Source organism: Pogona vitticeps, chromosome 5, assembly GCF_051106095.1.
Source record: "Pogona vitticeps strain Pit_001003342236 chromosome 5, PviZW2.1, whole genome shotgun sequence".
In the NCBI taxonomy this organism is placed as follows: Eukaryota; Metazoa; Chordata; class Lepidosauria; order Squamata; family Agamidae; genus Pogona; species Pogona vitticeps.
In genome coordinates this window covers 148,687,733-148,706,738 of record NC_135787.1, presented here as the reverse complement: position 1 = coordinate 148,706,738, position 19,006 = coordinate 148,687,733, and the positions used below count along the sequence as shown (strand labels likewise).

Here is a 19,006-nt window from a genome sequence, read left to right as displayed (position 1 = left end):
GGACTAGAGTTCCCAGCCAGTATGCTCAGGAGCCATGCAGTAACCTTTGCAAGTTCTGAAAAAGGTAAGGTCAAGGCATTTGAGATATATTTGCACAGCAAGCCACATTTATAAGACATGTCAGATGGGCATGCATAGTTTCAGAAGGCACTGGAATTGAACAGGGAGTCCTCAGGTGACTTCATAAGATCAAGGCAATACTGGGATAGAAATAAGGAACATGGGGAAATTACGTAAATCAAGCCAGACTCTTCATTATGTTCTCTGAATCACATTAAGTACATGGATCAGTAAACCCTGAATAGATTTTTAAAAAATCTCCTGCACTGCACCCACAAATAACTAGGTTCTTAACATAAAATAACAGGCGTATTGTCACCCTGCATTTGGGAATCCTTCCTTAATCCCAATTTAATTAGTGCGGTGGCATTGTGTGTTCTTTTCCAAATTTTCCTGAGCAGCACTGCTAACAGCATAGATTAAAATAACTATGTGTAATCCTGCAAAGTGCAATAGGTTCTAGGGCAGCAAAAACAAGGGCCCTCTGGCATCTTAAAGACCATTTATTTTAGCATGAAGCTTTGTTAGACTATAGCCTGCTTCACCAGACCATTTTCCCTTGGGTAAATGAAATACACATTTTCAATACATTATAGGATCTCTAATTAACAATGCCAGAATGTATCCGTTGACAAGTAAGATGGCTAATCCATCCACCACTGTTATTTAGGAGTTAATAACATAGCACTGAAAAAAACATGAGGGAATTGTACAAAGGAATTAAGACCATCAGCAAAGGCACGCATAACAGCAAAAGTGACCTACAGTACTGGCAGGACAATACAAACAGCTGACAAAGCGAAATGAAAAAAAATGCAGCCTTCCTCTTCCTGAGAAAGAACAGAAAGAGATTCATTTTTGTAATTGTTCAGCAGCAATTTAGAAAAGTTGCCTCTGTTTTTGGAGTATGATTCTCAGCGTCCATCTAGGAGATTCTGGTACTTATAATACAAAAAAAAAGAGAGTTGTTTTTAACACGCCCTCCCCCAACAGAAATGACCCTGGGTAGAGATGACCATGTTCTAGATGGGATTAGTCTGCCTATGACTGAGGGCATCTTTTTGGTGAGGAAAAAGTTTTGAAAAAGTATTCTGACAATCCAACTTGCTTCTTATGAAACAGTGTTTGGCGTAGGAGGATTTTCAAACCCTTTTCCGGGGAATCACTGAGTCCGGTCCCTGTCAAGAAGGAATTGAACTCCCAACCTATAGTTCCACAGTCAGATACTCAGACCATTGAGCTATTCAGTAGTTTTCAAACTCCTTCCTCCTAGCTGATGCCTCAGAATATTTATTCTTTATATCTACAAGATATGTTCCTTTTGTCATTCAATATTTTCTTGATCATGGCATTGTAGTTCACAGCTTTTTTTTGCATCAGACTGAAATCTATAATTAATTGATAAAATTAATCTATCTTTGTACCCAACACTGTTGAACTACCAGAGGCTATGAAGATAGCACTCCTTTATACTCTTCCTACAAGTTTTATTCATTTTCATTAAGCATACATTCCTTTTCAATCCAACTCTAAATATATTGGAATGGATATGTGTATATACAACCTAAACTGCTTTGAAGACCAGAAACTGTGTATTAATAAATCCATTCAAAGCATTTCCTTAGGGTCAGGCTCTAAAGACTCAGATGGAGAATGGGTGTTTGTATTTATCAAATATTGATGGGACTTTAATTAAACTTAAAATGCATTTGTAAGATTTTCAGGTGAAATATAACCTCCTCTAGATACTTCCAATGCTTCTCCCAGCCATCTATCAGTTTAGAAGATCTGAGACTGCAGAGGCGTTTGCTAGTTATCTGCCAAGAAGCTGGTAGGTGGCAAACAAATGCTTTCATCTTCTGAAAAGGGATTTTTCAAGAATATTGGCTCAGAACTCTTTGATGTTGATCAATTTTTATTACTGTGGGTTGGGTTGAGAGTCTCAAAAATCACAGCTATGCTGTCATTTGTTTCTGGACTACAGTATAGAAAATTGCTCCATAAGGTTCCCATTCATATTTTTAAAAAAAACAAAACCCAAAAGTTGAAACATCTGTTGCAGTCATGAGCAATCTTGGCCAAGTTTGGCAGCCGCAGTTATGACACTTTGAAGTCAATCAGCTTTGCTATCACCAAGAGATATTCTTATAGTACAGTCAATGGAAATTCCTGCACAGGAGGACAACTCATACAAAATTACATCCAAACAACAGGTGAACGGAGTCTCTTGTGCTTATTGAAAAAGGATAAAGTCTGAGACAGCTTACCGATGACTACAGATGTAGAATAATTCAACTTACTTTAGCAGTTTGACCCTTGGAGACATACAAGTATGATTTCATGGAGTTACAAAGAGATAAATGGAGAATATAGCAATGAATCTTGATGAGAAAATTAGTACAGTGGTGCCTTGACTTACGAACTTAATCCGTATCGGAACAGTGGCCATAAGTCAAAACGTTTGTAAGTCAAAGCACTATTTCCCATTGGAATGCATCGAAAACCGATTAATCTGTTTCGGCTGTTTTTTGTCCTTGTGTCAAAGCATGGATCGTATGTCAAAGCATTAGTTCCCATAGGAACTAATGCAAAGCTGGTTAATCCCTACTCTACCACTAGGGGGAGAATTGTTTTCTTTTTTCTTCTTTTGACATAAGATGAACTTAGGTCAAAAAAAGGGCAGGAAAGGGTTTTTTTTCATTCGTAAATCAAAGCTCCGTTCGTAACTCAAAGCAATATTTAGCATCCGGAGCTGTTCGTAACTCAAAACATTCGTATGTCAGGGCGTTTGTAAGTCAAGGCACCACTGTACCAGGTCAAATGCTCATCACTGTCTCTCTCTCTCCCCTTCTCTGTGGAAATCATTTCCCTGTATGCAGTATCTCTCCACTGTGTTCATCTGCTTTCTCTCCCCCCCCCCCCCAATCTTGGCAAAATTTGGAAATGATTGCAAAATCTTACCCATCTGTTGCCAGTCAAAATCTAACTATGCTGCATGTCTCCAAACATATACTCAAAATGATTATATAGACACAGACAGAGACAGACAGACAGACAGACAGACACACACACACACACACACACAAATAAATGCTAAATGGACATGGGAATTTAGGTGAACATTCTGAATGAGAAATAATGTTCCTTTAGGTACTAGACTACAGCATTAAATCCCAGTGTGGTGAAGTGAATAAAGTGATGGACTAAGACTCAGGAGAACAGGGTTCAAATCCCCACTTGACCATGGAAATTAACTGATACAGTGGACCCTTGACTTACAGACGGCTTGACTTACAGACTTTTTGAGTTACAGACTTCTCTGGCCGCAAAATTTAGGTTTGACTTGCAGACTGAGATTTGACTTACAGACCAGAAAAAAACCAAAATGGAACAAAAACGGCCTGTTACGGGATTAATCGGTTTTCAATGCACTGTAGGTCAATGGAGACTTGACTTACAGACTTTTTGACTTGAGAACTGCCCTCCAATACGGATTAAGTTCTCAAGTCAAGACCCCACTGTATGAGTGGATCTGTTAAAGTCACTCCTTAAATATTTCACTTACCTTGAAAGCCCCATCAGGGTTGCTATGTCAGTTCCAACTTGATGGCACAGAATATATACACAAACTATAAAGGCAGTGCATGTCTGTAAAAGTTTGCTCAAAAGTAACATGATTCATTTAATTTGTATGAATCCTTAATAGAGATGGGGGTATTTGTATTTGAATATGAATATCTCCACAAAGGTGGCGTTAACGAGGGTCCAGCCCCAGGGGGCCGGACAGTCCACTCACCGATCCGTCACAGATGCGGATGGTGTAATTCTACCAATGGCTCTGCAGCGCACAATCGGCTCGCCACTCTTTGACCCTGCAGCGAGGCTTGTCCTCCCGCCTCCTGCCAGGAGTGGCAAGCGGATTGCGCACGGCAGAGCTATTCGTAGAATCGCATCGGATCGGTGAATGGACTGTCTGGCCCCATGGGGCTGGAATCTCGTTAACGCCACTTGTGCGGGGATATTCGTATATAAATACAAATACGCCCTTCTCTAATCCTTAATATAAATCCAAACTGAGTACATTCTGATAAATTTATGAATCTGACTGCTCAGAAGCGAAACAAATGCAAACTTGAACACTCATAATACAGTATTTAATTCCCAGTTCAGACTTGGATGGGCACAGTGTGTCACCAAAAACTGGCACATATCTGCCCAAGCCCTCCATACAATGAAAACATCAGTGTGGGAAAGGGGCTGAGAGAAGAGAGGAGTTAGTAATTTGACTGGCAGTTCTACTCAAGATTATCAGGCCTCTCCAAACCTTTAGGGTTTAGCATTAGAGGAGGAACACTGAAGTAATGCACTACAACATTGGTCCAATATTCAGTAACTTTTCCTAGTTTCTTGCTCTCAAGAGCAAGGATATTAAAATCATTTAGGTGCAGTCTATAGAAGGGTATAACATGAGGTGCTTCCTTGGAAAATGTTCAGGTCCCTCTCCATCTGCACCATATGCTCTCTTTCTATTATCTGTCCTTGTCTGTTGCTAGTTCTGTTACTCTGATGTAGAGACATAAATAATATCCAGTAAATCTTTCATCCTCATTGACATCAGTGGTCTTAAGTTAGCAAACAATTTCACAATGAATTTTCAAGCCCCTTCAGATTCTTCACTACCCAGTAAGACTCAGGCAAGAAGCACTAATATTTTTTTCTTCTGAAGTCCTGTAATTTTTGCAGATTGTTTCTGTAGAAAACTAGTGTCCTTTTCCTTTGAGAAGCAAAGTGTGAAGGCACCGAAGAATCAGCTGACTGTTTAAGAAAATGCAAACAATGAATCCCAGTTTTCTAATCCCTACCAAGTAGTCACCATCATTTTGTGCAGTCTACTTTATTATGTTGCATAATTTTGCAAAATTATATTTTCAAATAGTTCTTTTTCTCTTGTCAGAAATACCACAAAGTATAATGCCATCTCACAAGCTAAGGAAAATAATTTTGTGGGACCAGCTCATGGCTGAACTGATTCATGGGACTTGGTACCAAACACGCAGATCCAAACACTTGCAAACATCCCAGAAACAAACCAGTCTTGGTTCTATCAATGAGAAGTGATGATCATTTGATTTACTGCTCTACTTCTTGGCAATATAAAAGTGAATAAGATCAAAGAGATCCAGAATTTTCCATCTTGTTACTGTTTCTTAAAGTGAAAAGTGGTATTTAGACCACCTGTATAGCCAAGGCAAGAGAGAATCTCCATCTGCTCACCTTGCCTTATAGATGGCAACTTCTGTAAAACACATGTGAATATTTCTTTGAACTCAAGTGTTTTGTTTCATTTTGTAGTTTTGAAACTTATTTTGACATGAAAGCAGTAACAATTTTATGATTTGCTGCACTCTTTGGAGCTCACCAAAGCAACTCTCAGGCTGCAATCCTATGCAAAATTTCCCTTGGAGCAAGCACCAGTGAACACAGTGCAAATAAGTTCTGAATACATATTACAGGATTACATAAATAGTAACATATTTCCAACTTTTTCCTCCCTTGGATCAATAAATATATAAGCTATGTTTGACTAATAACCACAGGGCATCCATGGCAATATTTGCATGTGTATGTGGATTTTAAAAACTAATACTAAGGTACCCACATTAATTACTCTATGTTAAGTAAAACAAGATACAGCAGGAGCCATGCTTCAATACTTAAAGAATTTGGAGAAAAAAAATAGGGAACATCATTGCTTTTTGAAGCCTAGCAAAAAGCTCCAGAGGTACCATAAAGAAAACTATTGCCTTTTTGGTAACGTCCACTTCTGATAACATTTTACAACATGCCACAATAAAGTCTTTCTGGCAAATCTCAAAGAAGGTTCTAATCCAAGTGATTGTTTCCAAAGATACCAAGTATTCTGCTTTTTGGATAACATAAAATACACCATGAGTATGGCAGTATGTATGATGCAGTAAAGATTATCAACTCTATATCTATCTCAATTAAAAATGATATCCAGTTTCATTTGCAATTTTATACTGTATAAACAGAAGCAACTGAAGATATGGAACACTACAGTTTATGATAATTTTTTAAAATGCTCAAGACTCACTGTATTATTTCTCTCTTCTGAAAACCATGTGCCAGTTTAATCAGATTGCACCCTACAAAGGTGAACTTAAACTGGGGGAGAAATTCAAGTATTTGTCTTCAATTGATTTGTGAACGATCCTGTCTGGTTTCCATGCACCTGTTTAAAACTCATCAGTCTTTTCTTGGCAATTCACCTCATGTGTTTTATCTTTTACAAATGAGAGTGATGAGAATAGCACACAGTTGTGGTTAAGAACTTCAGATCCTGCAGATGTTAGTATTTTCCCCCTCTTGTTACTAAGTGTTCTACTCAAAATTAGAAATACCACCTGTGAAGATTCTCAGTCATTCAGGTGTGGTTATCTGGAAGTTGAGTCATGGCAACTGCATTGAAGAAGCTACTTGTATGAGTAGCGAAATGTTTCAACCTAAGAAGAAAGAAGTCTTGTTGCCATGACTCAACTTCCAGACTACCTTACAGATGTGTTGGGCACTGCAATGTTGATAAGGATATTTATTAAACTAGTCTAATTTTAAAATGCAGAACAGGAGACAAGCAGTAATATTAGACACTGATCTATGCTGTAAGTGTTTTCAGACCTGGTGTTATCTCTGCTTATCCATCTATCTATATTTTTGTAACAGAGTAGAGGTAAAGGTAAAGGTTCCCCTTGACAATTTTTGTCCAGTCGTGTTCGACTCTAGGGGGCGGTGCTCATTCCCGTTTCCAAGCCATAGAGCCAGCGTTTTGTCCGAAGACAATCTTCCGTGGTCACATGGCCAGTGCGACTTAGACACGGAATGCTGTTACCTTCCCACCAAGGTGGTCCCTATTTATCTACTTGCATTTGCATGCTTTCGAACTGCTAGGTTGGCAGAAGCTGGGAGAAGCGACCAGAGCTCACTCCGTCCTGTGGATTCGATCTTACAACTGCTTGGTCTTCTGACCCTGCAGCACAGGCTTCTGCGGTTTAGCCCACAGCACCACCACGTCCCTGAGAACTATAAAATCAATAGGTGTATGAAGATAGAAATGAGGGGTGAAACAAGCCATATGCAAGTAGACAAAACCAACAGCCACCAAAATTATAGGATACACACAGTGAGCAATTATCCACATAAAAAACCCTATTCAAAACAGCTTAATACTTTAGCAGTGCAGTAAGCAACAGTTATTTCATGTAGTTGGCCAAAAAGGCAGTTATATCATCCTCCTAAGAATGACAGTGTATCATTCCTGTAGGGCATTCTCTCTAAAATAACGAAGTTAACACTGCTCAGAGCTGCCAAATCACCAGTTGAAGAAGCATCAATTGAAGAAGCATCACACCCCTTTGGAATCTGGTATCTCACTTTTTCTACTGCTTTTGTAACGGAGTCATACCTGGGCAGCCCAGCCAGCACCAAGAGTTTATTCTTCTGCTGAAGCTTAAAGAAGAATCATGTGTACAGTAACTGAGAAGAATAATGACGGCCACTTGGTTAGCTTGTCAACTCATGGCTGCTGAGGAGCAGTTGAGTGGAAAAGATGACTTAACCAGGTTCGGAGAATAAAGTGGTAGAACAGAGATGAGGAAAAAGTAGACAACGTTGGAAGAAATCAGACAGTGTAGAAAGGGCATACAGAAAAGAAGTTGGCTGGGAGAATTAGCGCATCATGACAAGATGATGGCAAGCCTACAAATCAAGGAGGAAAGAGTGAGAGAGCTGATTGCAGGGCTTATGTTTTCAGAGCCTGAGGGTGCACAGCCACCCCAAAAATCCTTGCCAAAGGTCTACAGTATTTCAGTCTGCTTGCCCTGCTAACTGGGAGCTTCTTTTCTGAACAGGAAGCTAGGGCAGCACTAGGCCTCTGCTAAGCCTCAAAGCTTCCTAGCTAGGCCTTTTCTCCAGGGAACTATATCTAGGAGTCGGTAGGTGTGAGGGTGTTAGGTAGAACTACCAGAATGGAGAATTGCAGGGACTGGAGTCTAAAAAATTGGAAAATCCCACTCTTAGACAGCAGCCAGTTTTTAACATTATGAGAAAATGGTTCAATTAACTGTAATACTGGACAAACATTTATTTTTCCTCCTTTTCCTCACCTACTAGAGTCTGGACATTGCCCTGTGTGTTTTTTTAAAAAACTCTGGATCTGGCACCTTTAAACAATGGTGTTGTGTTGCATCCAGACCAGCCTCAAGGCATTTCCCTTCCTGCATGTCTCTTCCCATTTATTTTATGTTGAATGGTCTCCTACTTTTAATTGTACTTTTCATTTTTCATTATGTGACCCAAGTATTCTAGGTTTCCTTATTATATGGATTTTACTATTTTTGTTTGTATTCATTTATCTTAGCATATCTTCATTGGCTACCCCCTTAATCCTATAAATATTTATCAACCTATGATAAATCTGCATGTCAAATGCTTCTAAGTTTTATAGTTATCAGCCTTACACTCAACTTTTCCATGCCATACAACAAACTAAAAATAATTAACCACAATGCAACATGCATTTTAAACGCTGACTTTAAGCTGCATATTACATCCTTCTTTGCAAGCAGCTATTCCAGACCATCTCTATTCTGACGTTTACTGATGTTGGTATTCAATCAAATTTCAAGATAGGTATATTTATCAACAAACCACATTTAAGTTAATTACTTGATATCTGCTGATGCCTTATTTAAAGACGTGGGGGCAGACACAGATGATTTGCCATACTTCCACTGCTGTCCTCAGTACAGTATATTTCTAGTGTCTGCTAGAACTGATAATGTCAATTAGCTAGAACTGAAAGCTTTGAAGCATATGTTATGTGCACTTTTAAAAACTATAACAATCTACCAGAGATCTATTCAAAAACATATTTTCACTTATGAAAATGTGTAACCTAATTGCCCCAAAATATGCTTCATGCCAGTTTGGTACAGGCTAATTATTTTCTGAACTCTAAACTCAAGTGTGATAATCTTTTGCACTTCAGTTTTTTAAAAAATGTTTTAGGCCCTGCAGATTTGACAAATCCATACCACCTCCTTCCTGGAACTAGTTGCTTTCTCACTTTTGGTCTGCTGCTTTGTGTTATAAATGGAAGCACAAGAAATTAACAAGACTGTAAAACAATGGTGCCAAAAATAGGCACCAATAACCTAAGAGTATATTATATAAAAAGGCCCCATGGTTTTCAGTAGGAGAGATTTCAACAGGCACATTTAACTGTTCCACTAAATCTAAGGAGACCTTTCCTGACTTTTGGGTGGAAAATGTAGCTAGCAGTGGACTAAGGTCCCATTGGTTCAAAAGTTTGGTTTAACAAATCCTGAAACTTGTCAGAACTTCTTAGGATCTTTTCATTTTATTGTAATCCTCTGCGGCATGATAATGGTTCTCATAAACTTTTCTTCCCTTGTGACATTTTATTCTTCGTTTAATATCCCTTTGCCTTTTGAAAAATTTAAAGAGACATTTGCCCAAGCAACCTTTCTGCCCTTTCAAACTTTTACCCTTCTACCTAGACTCTCTTGTCATTCGCCCATCACTGCAGCTTCCAAATACCTGCCAAGCACCCTGTAGGTTATATTAAATATTTAGCCTGTGCTCTGACTCACTGAATTTATGTACTCCAGTAAAGAAAGAAAAAAAGCAGAATTTAAAAAGAGATGGTGACAACATACTTAATATGTCCATTAGCTTGTGACAAGTAAAGAGGGCAGCTGCAGCAGACAAAGTGTTAAACTTCAATGTAATGTACATTTTTGAGGTATTTTAATGAGAAGGAGATTCATAAATATCATACATACTTGCTTCCCCCATGATTTTTTTCCCAAGGGGAAAAATCTGCATATTACACATATACTCAGGAGTTCATGCATACTACACTACCTGCTCATCAGGTGATAACGGTTACCAGCTCAGGTCTGTATAAACTAATCCTTTTCCCCCCAAAGGCTTAAAGTTACAGGGGCGTAGAAGTGTTAATCAGTTGCAGCTGATGTTTTATGACACCTTAAAAATTACCATGCTTTGTTTGGCATTAGCCTTTATGAACTGTAGCGCACTTGTTCAGATACAGAGTGTACCCTCAGCAGAGAGAGAATTTGGCCAATCAATTTCAGGGCATGAATTAAGCCTTGCTGAGAGGACAAAGCATCTTAATTGGGTGAGAAGATACTTAAGGAAGACAATCCAGTTCATGGGATTGCACGGGATACATAGCCAAAAAGTTAAGATATGTCTTTCTGTTATTGGCCAAGAATGTTATTACATTAAAAGCTTTCATTACACAAAAAGGCACATAATTTCATTAAATCCATGTACTATTTGCCTGGGCTTCATGATCACTGTACAATTTGCTTGGGCTCCATGATCACTTATTTTCCTGGGCTCCATGATCACTGCAGATGGAGACAGCAGCCACGAAATTAAAAGATCTCTGCTTCTGGGGAGGAAAGCGATGACAAACCTTGACAGCATCTTAAAAAGCAGAGACATCACCTTGCCAACAAAAGTCCGAATAGTCAAAGCTATGGTTTTTCCTGTCGTGATGTATGGATGTGAGAGCTGGACCATAAAGAAAGCTGACCGCCGAAGAATTGATGCCTTTGAACTGTGGTGCTGCAGGAGGCTCTTGAGAGTCCCCTGGACTGCAAGGAGAACAAACCTATCAATTCTAAAGGAAATCAAGCCTGAGTGCTCACTGGAAGGACAGATCCTGAAGCTGAGGCTCAAGTACTTTGGCCATCTGATGAGAAGAGAAGACTCCTTGGAAAAGACCTTGATATTAGGAAAGTGTGACGGCAGGAGGAGAAGGGGACGACAGAGGATGAGATGGCTGGACAGTGTCTGCGAAGCAACCAACATGAAATTGACGGAACTCCAGGAGGCAGTGGAAGATAGGAGGGCTTGCCGTGCTCTGGTCCATGGGGTCATGAAGAGTTGGACACGACTAAACGACTAAACGAAATGAAACTATTTGCATGGAGAAACATGTTGTTTTAGGTACATGGAGTCAGGAAGACCATGCTTATTTTGTAATTCACTTGAAAATGCAGTTTTCCTAGTAAAATTCTATTTTAGATTTTCTAAGTGACTTAAAAACATTTTTTTCTTAAGCTGGTTACAATCAAGCCTTCCACATGTTATAGAAGGCTTTTAAATTCTGGTGCAAGTAAGGAAACATATTCTCCTGAAAGCTAAATTGCCTTGTGGAAGCTTACTCTTTTAAATACCATAATAAGCTTTTGAGATAAATGCAATTATTAATTTGCGCACACCCCTTTAAAGAGGCAAAATTTGCTCATCTTTATGGTAAAATTAAATAGTGTACAAGACTATAGGTTTCTCACTCTGTAATACCCAGCAGTACTATGATATTTTTTTCCCTACAGGTTCCCCTTAATGTCAACATAATATGCTAGGTTTCCTGGATCACCAGATTACTTTTAAATAGTACTGTCAAAAGTCTTAATTCTTCTCACATAAGCTGTCATCTCACACTTCTTCAAAGCACTTGCCACTCTTCAGTACACAGTTCTTATATCTTTATTATTACGTGGTAAGAATACACACTACTAGAAATAGATTTACTGAAAAGACTGGGTTAAAAAAAATCAAATCAAACCTTGTATTTGGTGAGACTTAGCTGACTGTTGAAAGAACTAAGAGATGATTGTTGAAAGAACTAAAAGCTGACTGTTGAAAGAGTAGTTCCATATTTCTGCCCTTAATTGCAGTATGATAACAGTTTGACAATACTTGTTTTCTCCATCCCTACAAGTCAAAATATTCCTCAGCCCACAGCTTATAAAAATGATGTTTTTGGACTTAAAACTTCCAGAATTCCCTGCCTGGTCTCTTAAGACTTTAGGACTTGTCATCCAAAAAGTAAGGTTTCCAACCTCTAACTAAGCCTAACTAAGAGTATATGGAAGCAACCTTCATTGGAACTTGCTCCTCCATGCATCTCTGCAGGGAATTCTCACAAATCCTAAGGTCTAGTGGGGCACTTTTCTAATGGTTTGAAAAAGTAGTTCAGGAATAGCAGTTTGAGGGCTCCCAGTTCCAATAATTCTGCCTGTGGGGCTCGCACCAAATTATGGGACTGGAAGCTCATTAATTCTGCAAAGCTCATCCCTGTGTCATCCTGTTATCAGCAATACTTGCTGACTAGAACTGAACCAGGCAGCTGAGAAAAATAAGGACAGCTGTCACCATCCATCTGCAGCTACCTCATCTCCATATGGATACCTCCTCCAGGTTTCATGGATATGTCCTTTCCTCCCTTGTACTAGCTGCACTGTGAAGAAGGTGAAAATAATTGTAGAAATTTGTAATACATCTCCCTAATTAGAGCTCTCAAGATTAATAGAAGTGCAGCTAAGGAACTACGTCTCTCTACTCAGAAACTGGCAAGCAGCAGAAATTAGACAACTTTATAATATAGTGATAATTATGCATCATGCTTTGGATTGCAAAAAAACATGCTTCAGTGACCACTCTTATGTCATCTTGTGCTCAGCTTAGGAAAATATTTTGATCACTCAGTATATTTCACCGGGGAACCCTATGACTAGAGCTCCAGCCAAATCCACCCAAAGCCTTTAAATACATAGGATTCAGACATGCCCTATAACTAGATTGCAATTTATGGATATATTTTTTTTGTACTGTGCTTTTCCTCCTTTATTTGTAGTTCTGGCACAACTACAAGTGGAACTTGGCAGAATAATATACACATATTCCGGAGTGTTTTAGATTTTCTTCTCATCGAAACTGATTTGGTACATTTGGTGGGGGAGGGGGTTCTCCCCAAAATCCCAGCTATGCATTTTTCTTTTGTCATATTTGCAAATGTATGCAGTGTACCAATGTGCTATATATGTGTATGTACTATATGTGTGTGTGCGTTTTATATATATATAAAAATTAATTCTGTCAGCTGTATTCTCAAATTGGAATTTCTGCGGTAGAACAAATGTAACGTCAGAATACTAAACCAATTAAAGAATGGAACTGCTGTGTTCTGCTCTTTTCAAATCAAAACCAGGATATAAAAACAAGATCAGATCCTCATTATAAGCAGGACTTGAATCATCCTTTCCCAGATGGGTTGTCACTGGCTATTCAGATTAAATAATAAAGATCATTTTCTCATACATGGATTATACCAGGCCAAGTGGTTAAGCCTGATACTGCATAATGTTGGAGTACGTGAAACATTGGTCTAATCTTGCATGACTCTTCTTAGAAATTTTGCATGTATGGGCCATTTGTGAAGTTTCATTCTCTGAATTACTTATTTCCTCTGCTATTTGCATAGTAGTCCATTGCCAGTATCCTGTTTAATAATCATGCACATGGAACTTCCATTGCAAAAGCTTTTGCACCAATCTAACAAGGTGCTAAAAGGACGTGGTGGCGCTGTGGGCAAAACCGCAGAAGCCTCTGTGCTGCAAGGTCAGAAGACCTGCAATCATAAGATCGCATCCACGCGACAGACTGAGTACCTGTTGCTTGTCTGAGCTCCCGCCAACCTAGCGGTTCAAAAGCATGCAAAATGGAAAAATGCGAGTAGATTAATAGGTACCACCAGAGTGGGAAGGTAACGGCGTTCCGTGTCTAGTCGCGCTGGCTACGTGACCATGGAAAATTGTCTTCAGACAAAAATGCTAGCTCTATGGGCTGGAAATGAGCACCGCCCTCCGGAATCGGACACGACTGAACTAATTGTCAAGGGGAACCTTTACCTTAACAAGGTGGTAGTCACATGCATGGCTGTGGATAATCACAACCTGTCAGATCAGATCTGCAGCTGGAGCTCTGTTTTTGCTTCAGTGCTGAACAGGACACTAGCCTATGAAAGTCCAAATCTAGCTTTACTATACAATATCCTAAGGCTCTCTCAAGACAACTGGCACCCTAAAGTGAAAGCAAAGTAGCACCTCCCACTGATTCCTGAAGCCAGACAAACTTGGAGATCATATTTGAAGCACGATGATGGGAACAATAAAGTGCTTGCTTCAGAGACACAGAACAGAGCACACACAGCTCTTTCCTATTGTTTACCATCCCTCTCCATTCCCTCTTGCATCTGCTGCCTTGGGTGACTTTGCCCTTCTCATTCCAAATGCAAAGGTAAATTGGTTATTTACATGCAATGCATATAGGCAGAACCTGCTCTCTAGTGAAGCTCAGTGAAGACAGTGCCTCCTGTGATAGACCACCATTGTCCCTCTAGCATCCTATCGTTCCCAGCTTGATTTCAGGAATGCTTCAAGATGAATCACAGCCCCAAGATGCTGCTGTTGCACTAGGAGCTGCAGATGCTCAGTTCTTCCATTGGAACTCTTCGCACTGCATCAATTTCACTGAGACCACGTGTGTTGTGCACACCACCCCTCATGTGATAGGCAGGTCACCGGCCAAAGGGCCTACTTGGCTCTTCCGCCACCTGCTTTTTACCTTGTGCTATGCTGTTTGGTGATGGTGGAGAGTCCGTCTCATCACTCATGACGCTGCTGAACAAAAGCAGAGTGCATCTTTTCTGAGCATAGCCCCATTCTACTACAATATCTATTGCAGCATCTGGATGCTAGGGATCCAAAACATCAAAAATGGTTGCAAAGGTATCTGACTTTGTTTAACGTGTTGGAAGGGATTCTGGGACTTGCGGTCCTTCAAAATAATGTTTCCAAGCTCTGATATTTCTGTATAACTGGGATTTTTAACCATAACATGTAATTCTGCTTTCTTAGTATTTGAAACAAAAACTAACCAATTACCCTTTTTGAGTAGGATGACAAAATTGAAGCCATATCTTCTGAGGTCTGAGACAGCAGTATAGCAGGAACAGAACATGGTTTTCATTAAATTTTATATAAAAATACATATTTGTTTTTAATCTGCTAAAGAAAGCACCAACTGGTAAAACTTGAATAGGTGAAAGAACATGGAGAGGCCATTACCTGCAAAACAGAACATCCACCCACTTTTCCAGAGGTACGGTAGTACATTATTTTTATTCATTTAACAGTAGTAACATGAGAAGGTAGGGTCAGCTAGAGGCCCGCTTTTCCTATTTATCACTTTTTTTTAGTCATTTTGTCCTTCTGTTCCCAGCCTTTCCTCCCTGGCTTCTGTAAGGCAAGGGCTTTTGACAAACACTGCAGACTGACTTAACCGCATGTCTGCCCTGGAGTTTGTTGACTATGGACCCTACAGTATTTCTTGGCACAGTGATGCATAATCATTTTTAATTCCTGCTCTTTGATTTATTCTTTGCCCTCAAGAGACATGTGTGCTAACTAACTGCTATCTAGCACACAGCTATCTTTCTCTTTAGTTTGGGACTGCCGTTCCTGTCTCTTGGCCAATCTGTAATCATTGGCTGAAACGTCCTCAAAAGGAGTTGGCGTACATGGACCCCTACCTCTGGAACTTCTCATGAGATCTATAATTTTTAGCCATGAAAGTAACTCTGCTTCTCATGCATTTGAAACAAAAAAACTTAACCAAGTACTACCTTTGAGTAGAATGATAAAACTGATGCCATGGCTTCTGGGCTCTGAAAACATATTTAATTTACTTTCTTGATAATGACTCACCATAAAGAAAACACTGCTGCATTACCACTAGGGGAAAGGAACATCACAGAATAGCATCTTTTGCATGCAAAAAACTCCACCACATTCAGTCTCCGACATTCTAAATTAAATGGTCAGATAATAGGAGACTCCAAAGAGAGAGACTGCACACGATAGTCAATTCTGAGCTAGGTAGACCAATACAATAATTTGACTCAGGACAAAGTAGTTTCACCTGCTTACATATCACTTTACTGTGACACACACAGCTTGAAGTACAGTAGCTCTGTCTGGGTTGCTTACTTTGCCAGATAGCAACAGTGCACACTTCTGCATGGGCCTTGGTCATTCGTAACCTAAGTGAAGCAAAAAGATGTAGGAAAACTCAAAACCTTAAAATTCAATCTGACTGCTACCGTTGCTGAATAGTTCCCAGATTTTGGGTGGAAGGTGGATTATCTGTTGTGGTTTACAAAATGCCACAGTTGCCAGTCTAATCTGATCAGGGGCTCTAATGTGGAGATAATATTATAATGATTCCATGATGTCAGGTTAATTCCATTTTATGGTGACCCTTTATAAGATTTTTAGGTACAGAGTACACAGAAATGGTTATCAGTCCCTTGTGGGACTTTTAGGACTTCTTTTAGGACTCTGTAGATTGCCCAAGCCAACACAGGCTGACTCTTTTCCTACAGGGCATACTGGAGAATCACTTCTGGATGTTGCATTCTATCTCAATGGGTTACCCAGACAGCTAATGTATGGCTAGAAGTACTTTAACTCTTTCTGCCAATTGTGGGTTTAATCTGGATTTCTGACTCACATCTGTAATTTTCATTACCAAAGAAGGAACTTTTTCCCTCCAGTCAATCCCCTTTTGGCAGCGCAAATGGTAGACATTGACTGTGGGAAGCAAAGGGTTAATCCTCTCCTCTCCACATGTAATCTAGATCTAGAGTGGCTGCTCCAAAAGCAATATTAGGAAAGTAGCAATGAAAAAATGTCAATGAATAAGATGCAAAGATGTACTACACATATGACACATATGTCTAAACAATTATTGTAAACCTTGAGCTTACTGAAAATCACCTAACCCTATTTCATGTCAATAAAGTGATGGCACAAGAAATGCCATTATGGTAGCTGTGCTGTGCCTCATGCCACCTCCATCTTGATTCTTATAACTTGTTGAACCCAGGTCAAGCCATCACAGGTTCTGGAATGAACAAAAAGAATCCGTATTTTTTTTCTTCTCATAGCTGTAGTAGGAAACCCATCTGTTCATGGATGAGAAAATAGCCAAGAATATTAGCCAACATCTGCTATAACACTGCCCAAACTATATTCTTCAAGACAGTCTTGGCTCACATTGATACTTCAGGAAGGAAAATAATATCTATTTCACATATACATTAGGTAAGATTTTTTAAAAAAAAAATTCTCTCAATAAGCTGTCATCTCCCTGTGAAGGAGCTAATCTTGCAGATTTAAAATTAAAAATAGATCATTTTTGCTAATGAAAACTATTGTGAAATGATTCAGGTTGTATTCCTTAACAGCCAGCATAGAAAGTTGCTACCCTTTTCTAATTCATATAATATTTTCAACTCATTTTAGAATCTGGTTGCAGTAGTTTATAAATTCTGGCTGATTCCCAACTGAAAGGTTTTTTAACATTTAAAGTGACAGGCTAATAATACATGGCAATTCAGTTTTGCTGCACTGGAACATAAGGAACTCAAATCAAGGCCGAAGTCAAAGCATAAGAAATAGTCCAGCCAAACCTTTCATGGTTTGAAAATGAAAATGATCTGCAGAGCAGCATGTAGGTGAATAGAACTTGTATAACTTAATTGATAATTTAAATTTAGTGTGCAAACATAGAAAATAAAGGTGAGATGTGAGAACTAGAAACAGTATTCTTACTACTAGAAAGTGTGCATAACATGGCTCAAGTTAAATTTCTTTCAGTCTCATCTCCAACCCAGTGCCCTCTGTCTTGTCTCCCACCTATCACTAAATCCTTTTTTTTTACACTAGTCACTCTTTTTACCTTAGTATTCAAATCAGCTTATGCTGAAGACTACAGTAAATGTCTATGACCAGGTACTACTAAAAACTAATTGTTAGCGGACCCAGGAACTAATTTGGGGTATCTGGGGGTATAACCAACCCCATTATTTAACTAAGGAAATCTGTAGTACCCATTCAAACTGCTGGGGTCCATTTGGCTTTCCAGAAGTATGTTGGGTGTATCTTTTAAGAAAAAGACTGAACAATCTGGGTTTATTGGTCTGCTTACATTCATGAGAGAGGTTATTGCCATAGAGAGTAGAGGTGGTCTCTCCATTTCAATAGATGCTGCCTTTTACAGTATATGCAGCTCTTTGTCTGGGAGGTACCGGTATTCATATCTAATGACTCGGTGATTGTATGCCCTACATCACAGAAGCAGACTCCACTGAATGGGACTATTTGGAATTACATTTCTTACCACCTTCCATGTTATGGAGGCTCATTTGATAATCTGAACCACATGGCATACTTTTATTAATTCCTATATATCCTCTCCTGTTCTGTGACTATGGCAACCATCGCATCATTATTTCTCCCAACAGGTTCCAAGTTTAACTAGTGATTATCTTGCATATACAAATACTCCATAAAGATATTGTGCAAGTCTATTTAGCTTCATAACAATATACAAAGCAAAGCAAAAGCAATGTGTGCTGCTTATATACCACCCCATAGTGCTTAAAAAACACTTTCTGGTGGTTTACTATTTAATTTTGCACGCTACACATTGCCCCCCACCCCCAGTGAGCTCAGTACTCAATTTACCGACCTTAAAGGCTGAGTCAACCTAAAGCCAGCTACCTGAGCCCATTGGAGTCAAACTCTGATCATGAGCAGAGGCTTTGACTGCACTACTTTCATTTAATCACTGCACCACAGTTTGACCACACACAGAGAGAGAGAGAGAATGGAAGCTGGTAAAAGAAAAGCAGGCATTTAAGCAATAGTAGACTGATAGTTGAGGAGAAATGGATGTTTCCATAGGATTAAGTTTTTCCTGGAATACAGTATAAAGAACACAGTGGACCGTGGTTGTATGGGCAAATGATTACTATTGTTTCTATACTTGTAGGATGCAAACATTGTTTCAGACGAGAGGATGATCTTTGATTATGAACAATTAAAAGCAGAAGTCCCTTATTGTATTAGATTTGTTTCATGTCTGAGTGATTTGGATTAAGGAAGAAAGGAGCTATAGAAGAGTG

General features: G+C 39.2%; 1 protein-coding gene across 4 annotated transcripts in view; it reads right to left on the bottom strand.

Annotated features, from left to right (window-relative positions):
* The window catches only part of NAV3 (neuron navigator 3), a 630,491-nt gene that overhangs the window by 310,029 nt on the left and 301,456 nt on the right, over positions 1-19,006 (bottom strand). The window lies entirely within an intron of this gene.